Raw genomic sequence first — 15,554 nt, forward strand, 5'->3', positions numbered from 1 at the left:
CATGGAGAGGCCCCTGGGAAGGAGCACAGATTTTCCTTTGCCTCTGGCCTGCACATCCTGGCTGGTCAGGGGTCAGGAAGCAGGCTTGCAGTCTGCAAGCTGGGTGCTGGGGGTGCTGGGGTCTCCCAGATGGGGAGGGTGGGGACCATAGGGTGGGGAGGATGGGATGCTGAGGCTTTCGGGACAGCTGGGGGTGGGGTGATGCTGGGCGAGCTGGGTCCCTGAGGCACTCTAGCCCGTGTGGTCAGACATCCAGGATACCTGGTGTGAGATGGAGGGGAAAGGAGGGTGGGGCATTGGTGGCTGGGGCACCCTGACTGCAGAACCGCAGGCACGTGCAGTGGGAGCATGCTCTCCAGAGGTCGGGCTGCCCACACCCTCTGCAGGCTTGCAGCTAAGGCTCAAGAAAGGACCCTCATTAAAGCCTGGATGAGGGGCAGGAGTGGGGGTAGGGTGGGGAGAGTTGCCAGGACCTGGCCTAGCTTGTTCTGCATCCCGTAGGTTTCCCTGAAGCAGCTTCAGGGGCCACCCTGGTGGGAGGGGGAGGGAGGAAGGAGATCTGGGAGGCCATGGGTGGCCCAGGCAGGCACCCTCTGGATCCTACAGCAGCCTTGGCGGAGACCCAGGGCCCCTGAGGGAGGCTGTGAGGGTCCCTCAGGTCAGAGGGGCAGGGGCATCTTTCTTCCGCTGCAGCGTCAGCCTGGTGGTATGGGGCCTCCTTAGGGGCGGGCCCCACCAACAGAAGGCAGTGTTTGTGCTGATGTGATGTTTCCCAGTGCAGGCCAGAGAAAGGCAGGGAGCGGGACTGGCAGGCAGCCAGAACCCTCTTGGACAGGGATATAATTACTAATAATGACCTCTAGCCTGGGCAGTGAGCAAAACGGCCATTCAAGTCAACACCGACCCAGGCTGGCCATGAGGCACTTCCCTGAGGCTGGTGAGTAGGGGGCTCTGAGAGCCGTCCCTGCAGGACACAGGGAAGGCCCGGCAGCCAGGGTGTCTGTGGGTGCCTCCCCTCAGCGACACAGCTTTGCCCACCTTCCCATGCCCGGCTTGGGCTCCTTCCTGCATTGAGCACAGGGCAGGGCACACTTGTGTACATATGCAGGTACACACACACACACACACACACACACACACACACACACCCTGTGCTTGGTGGGTCCAAGGGAGCAACCTGTTCTGCTCTATGGTGAGAGGAAGAGCCCCAAGGTGAGATTGTCTCTGGCCAAGCTCTCCAGCTCTGGGCACCTGCTTAGGGTTGTGGCTGTGTGGGTCATCCCCAACACCTCTGCTGCTTTCTTTGCAGGAGATGTTGGGTAATAGCTGGGGATGGGGAAGGAGCAAGTGACCCAGCTGCTACAGAAGGGGTGCAGAGCTGGAGGCTGGCTGGAGGTTCTCATTGGCTTTGTTCCCCTCTCGTTTTTATTTGCCACTAAGTCCTTCAGCTCAGCTTTCTCTGCCTTCTCCCCTCCTGCCGCACCTAGTGCTGATGAGTGGGGAGGTGGGAAGAAACAGCAGCCTAAAACAAGAGGAAGATGTGGCCCCTCGCTGCACCTCTTGTATGTGCAGTTGCAGAGGCCTGAACTGGGGAGTAGAAAAACAAAGGAAAGAAACACTGCTAGATAACTCAAGAGGAGCGTGACAATACAGAGGGAATACCTAAGAGTGAGGAGATGGGGAGCAGGTGGCTGCAGAGAGGCGGGGTCAGTGGGCAGGCAGTCCTGGGTCCTGAAGCACCTGGGCTGCCTGGCACCTGGGACAGCAAGCGGGTCACGCTTTAGCAGTCTGCGGTCAAATGCTTGAGGAGCTGTTGTGTTCTGCAGCTGGGAAAGGGAGGAAGTGTTCGTCCTGTTGGCCACGGCCCATCTGCCAGCCAGGATGCGCATGTTGGGCCACTGAGGGGTGCTTTTCCATGAACAGAAAAATGAGCACATCTCTTGCTTGCCCTGATGAGGGTGGGGTGGGCTGATCCTGGCTAAAATGCCTGGTGCATATGCAGAGCCCTGTCGCGGGGAACAGGGAAATGACATCCTGGCTCAACCTTCAAGTTTCCCTTTGGCCATGAAATTCAGCTCCCCCAAGAAGTCCCCCTTGCAGTCAAATGTGGTATCACTGTGTGGTGTGTGAGTGGGTCTAGGTGGTTCTGTTTAGGAGGCATACTCAAATAGAAGCTGAGCCAGTGAGGACACCCAGGTGTATCTGCTTGCCCTCTTGGAGGTGGGCAGCAGGGGAAGCTTACAGAGGACCCCAGCCCAGCTGCTCAGCCCTGTTCCCCAAGTCCCCTTGTCTTTGCAAGTTGAACAGTGAAGCACAGGAGTCTGCGAGGCAGAGGAGGCACCCTGGCTGACTGTGCTGGTGGTCAGGAGCTGTGAAGGCTGGGGGGCGGAGAGGTGCTTGCACAGGGCTGGAGGAGAGGTGCAAGTTGGAGGAGACCCTGTCTTCACCCAGTCCCCACTAGAGAAAGCAGAATTCTGGGGCTCCACGCAGGGCTTCCCCAACTCAGAGACCCCTGTGCGCCTGTTCCTGGCATGAGAGGATGGATGGGGCCCCATGCCTGTGGCAGGTGTTTCTGTCAACCTGGACACCTGTGCAGCCAAGTGTCCGTCACATTCTGGGCTGCAAGAAGGCATGTCTCTGCCCATGCAGAGAGGTCAGCTGGGCCGAAGGGGCGTTTGGTTTCTCTGTCGGAGTGGTAGGGGATGGGTAGTCACCAGCCTGCAGCTCTTGGCCTGGGTAACGTGGGGGAGTCCGCAGAGAGAGGGATGTGATGCTTGGCTAGGAGTCTGCTTTCAAAGCACTTGATACATGTTCTGCATGCCCGGGTTGGATGCACCCATCCATTCTAAAAGCCCTTGCAAAAGGTTTCTTTGGCCTCCTTTGAACGAGCCTGCATGTTCCTGTCTAGGCTGCAGAATAGGGAGAAAAAAGGGCTGTGGTGCTTAGATCCTGTCCAGTCCAGACAGGCCAGCATTGCCACAGCCATCCAGCAGTGCACCATCCAGCATCCTGAACCCTCAGGCCCCCCAGCCCCCTGAGGGCTGAATTGGGGGCCATGGAGCTCTACAGACCATGCCTGCATGAGCGCTTTCACTCTTTGATAGCTAAGCAAAAGAGCATTTCAGCCAGGAAGATGAAAGACAAGGTTAAGCCCTATGGGCTCCAACCTGTGAGGAAGGGCCAGTTTTGGGGGCTTTGATGAGCAGCTTGCTGAGCTTGGGGATTTCCAGGGTGAGCTTTGGCTAGAGGGTCCTGGATTAGAAAGGATGAATTCCTCTAGGAGGGACATCAGCCCTGCTTCCCTGGAGAAAGTCCAGGGCCACAGCAGCTCCACGAAGGACACGGCCACTGGAACAGGTTCAAGAGTGGTTGCCTCTGCCTCCAGGGCCCTGTCCCAGCTGGTGGGCCAGCCCTTGCAACTCAAGGGCTGGGCTGCATTGATTGCCTTTGGAAAGGGTGCCTAGGAAATGTTGCAGTGAGCCCCCAAACTGGGATGCAGGCTTGGGGTCCTCCTTCCTGGCATGGGCACTGAGGACAGGAGCCATGTCACCATGTTATCCCATGTCGTTCCAAAACATTGCCATGTCCTGTATCGCACCCCTCCCCCAGCTCCATCTGAAGCTCTTCATTGTGAGAGAGTGGCCCAGGGAAATTGGGTTCCAGCCATAGAAACGCCCGCTGAAGAGGGTCTTTCTTCTGTGCTTGCTCCACACCCATGCCCGCCCCACGGGCTCTCAGGAGCCAACGTTGCATTTCCTCTTGCTGCCTGGAAAACCTTGAGTTTTGGCCTTGAGCTGTTCGGGGCTCTGCGTGCAGGGGCCCTTCGGGAGGTTCAAACTGAAGGCTGCAGATACAGCAAAGGAAGTTGTATGCCACGGGCTGAAGAGGACGCCTCTGAGTGCTTGGTGCTCTGGCGCCTCTGGAAAGCAACCACGGCAAAGCGCCAGAAAAAGCCGCCTCCCTGCCCAGCTGCCCCGGCTGGCTCTCCTCCACCTCTCTCTGTAACATGTCTGCCGTGGCAGGGGCGGTGCTGGCCTCCACTGTGCAGGGCTGCTTCTCGCACCTGCGCGTCGAATGTGCCAAGTGCTGTAATGCTCCTGGCCAATCTGAGGTCTGTGTGTCATAGGCTCTCCATGTGTCAGTACTGGAGATGAGGCGGGGCCACCTTTGGCACCCTGCTCAAGGGTGAACCCGCTTCTCTGATTTCTTAAGGAACTGGCAAACTAGGAAAGTCTGCCAGAGAATCTACAGGTTAGAGTGGGCGTGAACTCTCCTTGGTCCAGGACTTTTTACCCTCCACCTGGAAGCTCGCCAGGACTCCTCCTGCTCACCCCATCTCTGCCCTTCTTCCAGTCCTGGTGGGGTTCTAGGCTGGGAGCGCAGTGGAAACCCGAAGCCTCGGGATGATACAGGCTTGGGGCAGGAGCAGCCTTTGTCTTTGGGGCTTGCTGTGTAAGCCAGCCCCTCCACGGGGACCCTCACACGCCCACCCAGACTGAGCCCCGAGCCCCTCCTGCCTCCTCGCTGTGGTTAGTATCTTGTCCTGTGACTGGTTAGCAGTGTTGACTACCTGTGTAGCGCATCTCTTGTCTGCGGTTTTGAGAATGTGTAAACAAATAAAAGACTTTCAAATTCCTGGGAACTCTCAGTCATTTCCCCTCACCCCCATGACTGCTTCCCGCCCCCATCTGTAAGACATGAGGGGCAAGTGTGGGATCCTGTGGGGATGGAGCCCCTTGGGAGAGCAGGTGCCTCTGCCTCCAGAGGTGCTGCAGCCATACTGGGCAGGAGACTGCAGGTGCAGTCAGCCCCCTATTGCTGCTGCTCCCTTGTCACACTGTCCTTTGCAGGCTCCAGGATGTGTGCCAGCCACCTTCCTGAGGCCTTCATGGACACAGCAGGGAGCCCCATTTCAGGCCTTGCATGGAGATGTCGCTTGCAGGGTCGGAGCAGCTCTTTTTGGGGGCCCCCTGTCTGAGCAGTTCACAGGACACCATGAAGGGGGCCCTCTGGCATTACTGGAGAGAGGGGAGGGGAGGACAGAGATTCACAGACGACTCACAGCTAAGAGGCCAGAGGACCCCCCTCCCTCCTACCTCCTGCCAGGCGGCAGTGGGGGGTGGGCCAGCATCTCTAAGAGCTTGGAGCAAGAGGCCCCACTGGAGGCCCAGCTAGCCTGGGCTCCTCTGGAGTCTGCTTAGCCACAACCTTAAAGGAACAGCTTCTGGGTGTGGGCTTTCTAGGCAGGCACTGGTATTTCCAGGCAGCAAGAGTCAGTCTTCCAAAAATGTATTTAAGATGAGTAAATAAGGCCCCTCCTAGGTCAGAGGCGCTGTGGGAACACAGCAGAAAGGACAGTATCATGCCCCTTGCCGGGGTGGTGCTGGGGTGAACTTACAACCTTGCAAAGGAGACAGGCACCAGATTGTAAGGCAGTGAGTGCGGGTCATGTGCGGGCACAGCTGCTAACCTACTGTTTAGGATGCCCACATGCCGTACCCCAGTGCCTAGGTTTGAGTCCCAGCTCCACCGCTGAATCCAGGCTCCCACTCATGCACACTCTGAGGGGTTGCAGGTATTGGTTCATCTACTTGGATCTCATCTTGGGGCTGATGTCATGGTGCAGGGCGTTAAGCTGCTGCTGTCTGCGACACCAGCATCTTCTTTGAGCCCTGGATCAAATCCCAGCTGCTCCACTTCTGATCCAGCTCCCTGCAAATACACCTGGGAAAGCAACAGAAGATGGCCCAAGTGCTTGGGCCCTTGCACCCAGGTGGGACACCCGGATGAAGTCCCTGGTTCCTGATTTCAGTCTGGCCCAGCCTGAGCTGATGGAGGCAGTCCTGTTTCAGTGGCTGATAGAAGGGCCAGCAGAGGCGCCTTGGTCTGCTTGTGCCTGGGAAAGTCGCCCCCCACTAACCAGAAATGGACCAGAAGGCATTGTTGCTCTGGGGAGTTGGAAGAATGGAGGAGGGAGTGACAAATGAGAGACATTGAAATTGTGTTTACTTATACTTAGGGCAGAGGGCATTCCTTGGGTAGAGGAGAAGGCGTGGCATGCTGGTGGCAGGGTGAGGTGGTTGGGTCTTCGGGGTGGAGTTGTAGTACTGGGGTATAGCGTGGCTTTCCCTCCTAAGTTGGCCAAGAGGGTCCAGATCTTGAGTCACCTAGCCTCTGATTTTGGCCTTTTACAGACTCAGACTTCAGACCCAGGCAGGTGCAGGTAAGGAGCCAGGGAGGTGGAGGTGAACCTGCACCCCGGGGCCTCCTCTGCCTTTCAGCCCAGGAAGCTGGCATGAGTCAAAGGGCCCTCGGGGCATCTGGTTAAACCTGTCTTGCAGCCGGTGGGAAGGCAATGGCTTGGCATCAGGCCCGGTGTTCTAGAACCGTGGTTTTTCCAGGCCAGTTCTCCAGAGGCTTCAGGTCCTGGAAAGGCTGTGGGGCCAGAGCTGGAAGAAGGTTCCTGAGCTCCCCCCTTTGAGTTCCGACCACCACTCAGCACCGCTCTGTTGGGATTTGTCTTATACTTGAATTGGGGGTGGCACTTGTGGCAAAGCTATTGCATTGGATTCCCACGCGTACCCCATATGGAAGAGCCTGGTTGGAGTCCTGCCTTTTCTTCCACCCAGTTTGCTGGGAGGCTGTACATGATGGCTTGAGCGCTTTGGGCCCCTGCCACCATGTGGGAGACCCAGGTGCCATTACTGGCTCCTAGCTTTGGCTTGGTCCTGTGCTGGCTGTTGCAGACATTAGGGAAATTACATTGCACAGAAGAGATTTCTCGCTCTGCCTTTCAGAAACAAAACAACAAAACAAAGCAAAAATAGAGGAACAGTTTGAAATTGCCTTGGGAGTTAGATGGTAGAAGCGGAGCAAGGGGCCTGGGAGGCAACCATGGGCTAAGACCCTTGGCGTGGCACAGGTGGACATTGTCCAGTCCCAAGGGGCCTGACTTCCACTGAGGGCTTCTCCTCTTGGGTTTGTCCCCAGCAGAGGCTTCCCTCGGTCCTTGTAGCCCCTGGCACTCACCACCACCCCGCCCCTACCCCTCGGCCCACCAGGGGTGCTGCACTGTCACATCTCTCCAAGCCGCAGCCCAGCAGGTCCCACAACACAGCGTCCCCAAGGCCGGTGGGTTGACAATGTTCAGGCCTACACTTGAGGTAATTAGCATTGTTAATGCTTGTTCTGTGATGGTACAGCTGTGAGCCTCATTAAAAGGCTCTCCTGAGGATGCGAGGATGCAGGCACACAGCTAGGTGTCAGCTCTGCGGGTCCTGAGCGCCTGCTTGCTACCCCAGCACCTGGCTCCCTCCCACGCCCTCTCTGCCTGCTCCCTGTCTGCTGGCATCTGGGCCGGGCCTCTGTCCTCAGCTGGGACAGGCTCCTTCCTGCCCTCTTCTTCAGCATGCACAGCTCCATGTCTGCTCCACTCTCCCAAACAGAAAGGAGGCACCATTGCCTAGAGGGGGCTTGGCAGCTATGTATAATTGTCACCTCCAGCTCAGGCTGAAAGGTGGGCTCTGGGTGGGGACCCTGGCCATTGTTCCCTCTGCCACCTCCCAGCAGAGAATCCAACAACACTGGCTGTCCCCACCTCCTGGCCACATGGCCTGGGCTTGGCTGGCATCTGCTGGGGTGGCACCTCCTTGGAGAGAAACCCGAGACGACTCTGTCTATAATTTCTGGGATTCCTGGTTCCTGGGAGGGGAGGCAAGGGACTGACTGTTTTCCAAACAGAGTAATCTGAGATGCTTTTCCACCCCCTTGAAACTGGGAGGGAGGTGATGCCAGTCCCCCTAGAGACTGTGCCCAGGCTCGGCACACAGCAGAGAGGGATAATACAGTGCCTGAGAGAGACCCTGGGGGCTGGGGCGGTGGACGGCATGGGACGCAGGGGCGGCTGAGGCTCCCCTTGGCTCGGTCTCCTCCTCCATCTGCTTCCTTCTCTCACAGCCCCGGGCCCTCTGCGTCCAGCAAGGTGCTCAGAGCCAGGAGTCATCACGGGTGTGCTTTGATGACCAGAACTTGACCACCTTGGCTCAAACAGCTGAAGACTCGTGGATATGGAGCTGGGTCTTGCACAGGAATGTCCCGTGGAGGCAGTGGGTTGGCAAGGGGAGACCAGCGTGCACACTGATGATGCTAACTTAGGCCAGGAGGGCAGCATGTAGGCAGGAAGGGGAGATCACACGGAAGGGCTACATGAGCAGGTGCACTGGGGCAGAACCTTGACTGGCAGTGATGTGGCAGCAGGGCCTGGGCTTTCTGGTCGACTAGCCAGTCAGGCCCTCTGCCTTTCCTCTAGAGAGGTTGGGCTGAGCCAGCCTGGAACCCAGCTGCACCCCCAGGATACAGGGCAGACTCCCACAGAGCTCTGGTCATTCCCCAAGGGCAGAGGAGCTGAGAATGGCAACCAGGGGCTCTTGGGAGGGGGTGTTCAACCTGTGAGGCATGAACCCAAGACCCCAACTTTCCTGCCGTGTGTTTGACCAAAGCAGTCCATTCTGCTTCTCCTGGCCCTGCAGGTGATCTCCAAGGAGACACCCTAAGCTCTCTTCAACTTTTTAAACCACCTGACACTGTTCCCCATGTCTTCACACAACCCTCGTTGCCCACAGGGTGGCGCTCCGCCTCCCATCCTGTTTTTAGTCCACGCATTCTCCCACCCTATATACCAACCCCAGATCTCACACCCCGGCTCTCACATCCACACTATCACTCCCCCGCCTGGAAATTTTTGTTTTTTGGCCTTGACTCAGCCTTGTCTCCCCTGGGACAGCCACGCTTTGCAGAGTCCTCTCATGTTGGGGCTGCAGCTCTCTGGCAGCACCTGTCTCCGTTTGTCAACATTCTTGCCAGCCTCCCTATCAGGCCGAGCTCTGCCAGGGCCTGAGCTGTGCCTTGGTCACTGTTGAATTCTGACTGCTCTGGTGTGTGTTCAACAGACAAAGAGATGGCCAGGGACAAGGGTACTGCCAACAATCCATGACAAAGGAGAGTTAAGATTTCAGCTTATTTTTGTGAAAAAAACTTGAAGGCTATACATAAGCATATCATGATATGTATTTTCTGAGAAATTTTTGAAGAATCCTTTGTTTCCACAGATTTTGAAAATGTGGCCACAGCTTCCCGCTAAGGTGGAAGGTCGGTGACACTCAGACCCCTCATGACGTGAGCTCCCTGAGGAAGCACAGGTGGTGGGCTAGGGAGGAGGGATATGGGAGCTGGCGGGGCAGGGAGCCCAGGCTTGGCTTCTTCCTTCTCTTCCTTAGAAAAGGTGGACACGTGTTTTGTATTTCTAGTGGACTCTGAATAAGCAAACGTTGTGATTGAGTATAGCATGATATGTCAACACACGCACACAGTGCGTGAAGGTACGATTAGGGTAGCTGCTCTATCTACAACTTCTCTTCGGATAGCTATTGTTTCTTTGTGTTGGAAACAATCAAAATCTATTACCTATGTTGAAAAATACAAATGAATTGTTCACCAATGGGACTCTACGGCACTACAGAACAGTAGAGGTTATTTCTTCCATTCAACTCCATGCCTGTATCCCTTTACCGTCCCTCCTCTCCATCCTTGCCCATCCCTGACCCCTGATAACCACAACTCTGCTCTTTACTGCTGCGAGACTCACCTTTCAGCTCCTTCTAGGGGATTCATCTTTCTGTGACGGATTGGTTTCCTTTCATGTCCTCCTGCTCCATCCAGGTAGCTACGGGTGACAGAATTTCATTCCTTTACATAGGTGAGTAAGATTTCACTGTGTGTGTCACTGTTTTTAAAATCCATTCACCTATTGCTGGACACATTGTCTGTTCCTTATATCTTAATGGAGAGAATGACATTCCCTTTTTGTCTTGTGGGAAGATCAAATGATATGGTTTAGGTAATGTTCTAGATCCGGCACCTATCAGGAAAACACGGCAATCAACGGTCATTGGGCAGGCACAGGGTGTGTGTGAGTGCTGGGGCTGATAGATTCCACCTGGGGAGGAGCAGGAGGCCAGCAGGGGCAAGCATCTGAGCTCATTTGGGCATTGTAGGGTGGGAGGAGAATGGAGAGAGCAATTATTTCAGGCACCTGTGTGCAAGCAAGAACACGTGGAGGAGGATTGAAGAGGGCGAGGCACGCGCACTCGAGGCAGGTCGCTGGAGAGCCTTGAAGGAGGACACTGGCAGTCCCTGTAGGAAGCCATGGGCAGCAGCTGCAGGCTCCTGAGCCAGGGAGAGGTATGAGCAACGCCTGCCAGGGTGCGCTGGGTTGCAGGAGGGGGTGAAGAGGTCCCTGGCTCTCAAAGGCCCTGTCATTCAGAGCCGGCTGCTGATGGAGGCCCTTGGGAGGCCAGACACTGCAGGCAAGTGGGGCGGCACACTGCAGAACCCATGGCCCAGGCCAGCGTCTGCCACTCTGCTCTGGGCCAAGTCCCCTCTTTCTCCTCCTCTCCTCCCTCTGGCTGCAACTCTCACGCAGCTGCCGATGCCAGGGGAAGCTGTGCAGGGAGTAGAGCCCCTTGGGGAGGAGGTGGCGGATGCACAGCCGGTGTGCGTGACCCGGTGGCCTGCCTGGCTGCCCCTTCCTATGAACTCTTAGGTATCTCCTGCCCTGGACATGAGAGGGTGCAGTTGGGGCAGGGTGGAGCTGGGCAATCCATCTTACTCTAGTCCGTGGATGAATTTCAAAAGTACTTGAACGTGTGTGCGTGCGCGTGCGCGCACTTGCTAGCTTCTGTCAGATTCTCTAAGCTTTATTTTTATTTGAACCCCGAATACTGCAGCAACCTCAATTCTTGTCTCGCAGGAAAGAAGAATTTTCATGCAGACACAGTTTAGTTTTAAAGTAAGATTTATTAGAAAAAGTTGAGAAAGTAGACTCCCATCCTAGTGATGGGAGGGGGCCTCGAGATCCTCTGCCATAGTGGCAGGAGGAAAAGCAGGAGAGAAAAACCCTAGTCCCCTGCCATAGTGGCAGGAGGGAAAGCTAAGAGAAAAACCCTAGTCCCCTGCCATAGTGGCAGGAGGCAAAGCTAGAGAGAAAAACCCCGATTTATTTTTATTTGAAAGGCAGGATTACAGAGAGAATCTTTCATCTGCTGGTTTGCTCCCCAATGACTGCAACATTGGAGCTGGGCTGGTCCCAAACCAGGAGTCAGGGGCTTCTTGTGGGTTTCCTTGGTGGGTGCAGGGGCTCAAGAACTGGGTTGGAAATGGAGCAGCTAGGACCTGAATCAGTGCCCATGTGGGATGCCAGTGCCCTGACATAGTAGGTCTGACAGATTCTTAAAACGATCTGCAACATCTCAAAAGCTTAACCGACGCCCCACTGCAATCCTGGGCTTCCCAGAGGAGGAGATAGAGGCCAAGGAAGGAGGAGGGACTGATCCCAAACCTGTGGTGGGGAGCATGGAGGGAGGGTGCAGGAAGCCAGCCCCCCTGGGTAGAAACAGAGGGGAGGGGAAGGGAAGCCAAGCCTAGAACTGTCTGGGGATTAACCATCTGTGTGTGTTGTGGGAGGCCAGTCTGCACCAGGACACCTGATCCCCTTCTGCAGGTATTGTTCCTCCACTTTCCCAGGGAAGAACTTGGCTGGACTGGGAGGACAGGGAGGGGAAGGGATTGAAGGCATAATGGGGGAGGGAGGAGAGGGAGGCTAAGGGCCCCCAGGTGTGGCAGGCCTCCCCACCCCTCGAGCTCATGAAGCCATCCTGAGGGACCCAGGTCCGGGCCAGGTGTGCGGGCTCCAGCAGGGCCTTCTTGGCAAAAAATTCAGAAACACAAACTTTGGTGCTGGATGTGGGTGAACCCCCAAATCGCAGGGTGGGTTTTAGTGCCACTGGCCCCTTCTCATGCCCAGTATTGGCATGCCTGGGCTCAAGTTCTGGCTTTGTTGGCAATGCCAGTCTCCTGGTAATGTATTACATCTGGGACGTAACAGGTGAAAGCCCAAGGGGCTGGGTCCATGCCACCCACATGGGAGACCAAGAGTTCCTGACTCATGGTTTTGACCTGGCCCAGCTCCTCATGTAGGCCCGGAGAGGTGGTGGCTGTGAGCTGTGTCTCTCTTCTTCCCCATGGGTCCTTCCTGCTTATTATCAGGTGGCCACGACTACCTCTGAAATCACCTGCTCAGCAACAGGGAGGGACCTCGGATGCTGGTGAGCTGGCGATTCTCCCACATGGTTGCTGGCTCTGGCATCTCACAAGATGGAGGTTGGGGGACAGGGCCGGGGGGTTGGGTGATGGAGTGTACCTAGCACAATACCGCCGGCCCCAGTAGCCCTGCTTTATGGTCTGGATCTATACAACTATGGGGGAAAGGACTCTTTGGACAAAAACAGGGATTCTAATCCCTGGGCTGCTCTCCCCTGGATTTCGTAGAAGGGAAACCAGACGGGGGAAATGTGAAGACATGGGGGAATCCTGCCACTGGGCCAGGAATCAGTTCAAAGACTCCGACCAGTGGCCAGGACTCTCTTCCTTCTGCCCAGCAGGGAGGTGGAGGAGAATGGGGGGCTCTCCCGCACGTGTAGGGTGCCTGCCCCCAAGGAAATCCTGGGTCCTGAGCTGCCTTCTGCCCCCAGGGAATCCACAGTAGGGTGGGTGGCAAGCAGAAAGATTCCATGTCCTCCGCAGGACCATCATTTCCTGCTGGAGCTCAGAGCTGCTGGGATGTCCGTGAGCTTCCTGGGCAGCTGGGGCCAGGCTGTCTCTTCCAAAGCTGATGAGACAGATGGGGAAATGTTGCCCCTGCCGCAGAGCTGGACGCTCCAAAGCAGAGGTGGCTCTGGACAGCTGTGAATGGCCTTGTTTGCATATATGCAAATGAACTCCTGGCTCCCTCTCTTTCCCAGCCTCATCCAGGCAGATCCAGGTGCAGCTGGCAGCCTTCCAGATCCTGTGCTGAAATTAGCCTCTTGAATGGGAGTTTTTGGTCTCCCCATGTGAAAATTCCGTTGAATTCCTTCCAAGGCCATGGGACCCTTCCCAATCCCTGATTCTACTTCCCCTGCCCCCCTTTTCTGATCCTATTGGCTTCTCAAACTCTTGGAATCAGAGCAGCAGACAGACTTGGAAATGGCCAGGTGCAGAGGGTGGAGCTCAACCCTAGTAGCCAGGAGGTCTTGGTGCTGGGGCTGGGTTGCCTGGGTGGGCTGCCTAGACTCTACCTCAGTGCGCTGGGCAAAAAGAGGCTGTGTTCCCTTCGTGCTCGCAGTCTGCAAATGTTGGTGAGCACCTGTGTTACGGCTCTGTGTTATTGGATGCACCTCAGGGCCACCACATTGAAACAGAAGGATGTGGAGGAGGATGGAGAGGTGTTTCAAGACCATCCCAGGGTGGAAACAGGGAAGAAAGGAGGGTGCAGAGAGCTACCCGGTCCCTCCCCCTCGTCTCTGGGCTCCTGTCTGGGCAGCTGTTGCCACTCATGATTGCTAGAGGTAACTTTCTCTTGGCTTCCCAGTGCATATAGTGGAAAATGAATGTTCAGGAAAGATGAATCCCATGGATTAGGTCAAGAGTCTGTGTTTGGGGCCTGGGACCAAACGACTGGGAGAAAACACCTATTCATTGAGCTTGATTCCACAGACCACTTAGAGTTCAGACATCCAGGAGAACTATAGGAGAAACATGGTCCTGGATCCTGGATCCTGAAGGTTTTCCAGGTACTGGGCAGACTCCCAAGGGCTACACTGTGTCCTCCTAACCGGATTTATAGCACAGCTACTGAGCCTTCAGGTTGACTTGGACACTGTGTTAGGTATGTTTCATATGTTGTTCAGTAAGCTAGTGTATGCTACTCTAGTCAAACTTCATCCTCATCCCTGTCTACCCATTTTGTAGATGAGGAAACTGGAGGAATGGTGAGGGTAAGTCACTCACCTAAGGCCATGCAGCTGGGATTCTCATTTGCTTCTCTCTGAAGTAGCAATTTCCATTTTTTTTTTTAAACTGAAATTTTGTAGAACTTTGGTGCAGAGTAACTGATATATGACAAGTGCTTATCGTGGTCTGGCAACGGCATGTGGTCTGCAGTGGCTGCTGCTTCATGGAAAAGCATCTCCATGGCCTAAGCTTGAGTCTGTAAGAAATAGAAACTCATTATTTTCAGTAGCCACCGTTCTCCCTCTGGGCAGCGATGTTTGAGAGTTGCTAGCTTCTGAACTTTTAAAGATTGGGCTGAAAGTAGATTTTGCAATACCTGTTCTCTGCTGGCCCTAGCTCCCCCTACCTGCTGGGAGTTGCTGGAGGCAGAATGACATCCCCTTGGAAACGTGTGCTGCGAGACAAAGGGGAGTGAAGGTTTCTAAGCAGCGGAGCCAAAGATAAGGAGATGAGTCTGAATGTGAATCGCCCCAGCCCTGCTTGAGGTTCCTCCTGATCCCAAGGGGCCTGAAAGGCAGGAAGTGGGAGGCAACATGGGACCGACTTAACATGACCAGAAACGGCAGGGGGCTGCAGGCAACTTCTGGAAGCTGAGAAAGGCAAGAGTGGGGATTCTGTCCTGGAGCCTCTGGAGAGGCCCATGGCCCAGCCAACACCTTGACTTTGGGCCCTCTAGGCATTAGAACCAAAAAACAACACACTGGTATTTCTAGCCATTTAGTAGAGTAGAGCAGCTGCAGAACAACACATGCGATGGTCTCCAAGCACACCTGCCTCACACCTGTGTTTGATGCTCCTGGGTGTCTCCTCTAGACCGTGTAACTGTGGTTCCTTCATGGAACATTTTCAAGAGTTTAAGGCACGTGCCAAGCCAGGGTAAGATCGTGCAGTTTGGCAAGGAGGCCCCCCGGGGACCCATGCCTAGAGTTGAGCCATTTCAGCCACATGGAATGGACCAAGTATGCTGTAAACGTTCGCAACTGTGTGATGGCAGTGGGATGGAGAAGAGTAAATGCAGGTGTCATTTATCATTCCCTGGGCTTGCTCAGCACCCTGCTAAATATCAGGGTAACCTTTAAAGAAGGCAGAGGCCATTCATTAAATAAGCAGATGCCTTGATGGAACAATAGGAGTGTAAACACAGGCGCCACCTCATAATTTACTGATGGTGGTGGATGGATCTTCTTGGTGGACTGTTTTCCATCCACACCCGAAAGGAGGAAATGCATGGCGGTGCCGTGAGGCCCTTCCTAGAACCTGCTAAACACCATGACAGATTGCAGGCACAGGCTTGGCATCTGCTTCCTGGGATGCAACGTTTTTTCACCAAGAGGTCACATGTCATGCGAGTCTTTCTGCGGGATGATTTAAGCCACGCCTTTGGCGCTGTAGAGGGGGATGGGTGAGGCAGCCTCTGGTCAGTCCATCCTGCCTCGAAATTCCAGAATGCAAAGGTTGTGATTTATGTCTGCAGGTTCACACCTGTGATTAAACCATACACACAGGTTGCTTAATACAGACAAAAATGCATTGAACTGGTCTATTTCATGCCGGTGACCTGAGGATAGATGATGTATTCAGCCAAAGTGGGCCGGGGATTAATGTTGCTAAGGTCAGGGTGGTCACTTTGGGCACACAGGGGTAATCTTTCATAAGGGTTCACCACT

Source organism: Ochotona princeps, chromosome 26 (assembly GCF_030435755.1).
Source record: "Ochotona princeps isolate mOchPri1 chromosome 26, mOchPri1.hap1, whole genome shotgun sequence".
In the NCBI taxonomy this organism is placed as follows: Eukaryota; Metazoa; Chordata; class Mammalia; order Lagomorpha; family Ochotonidae; genus Ochotona; species Ochotona princeps.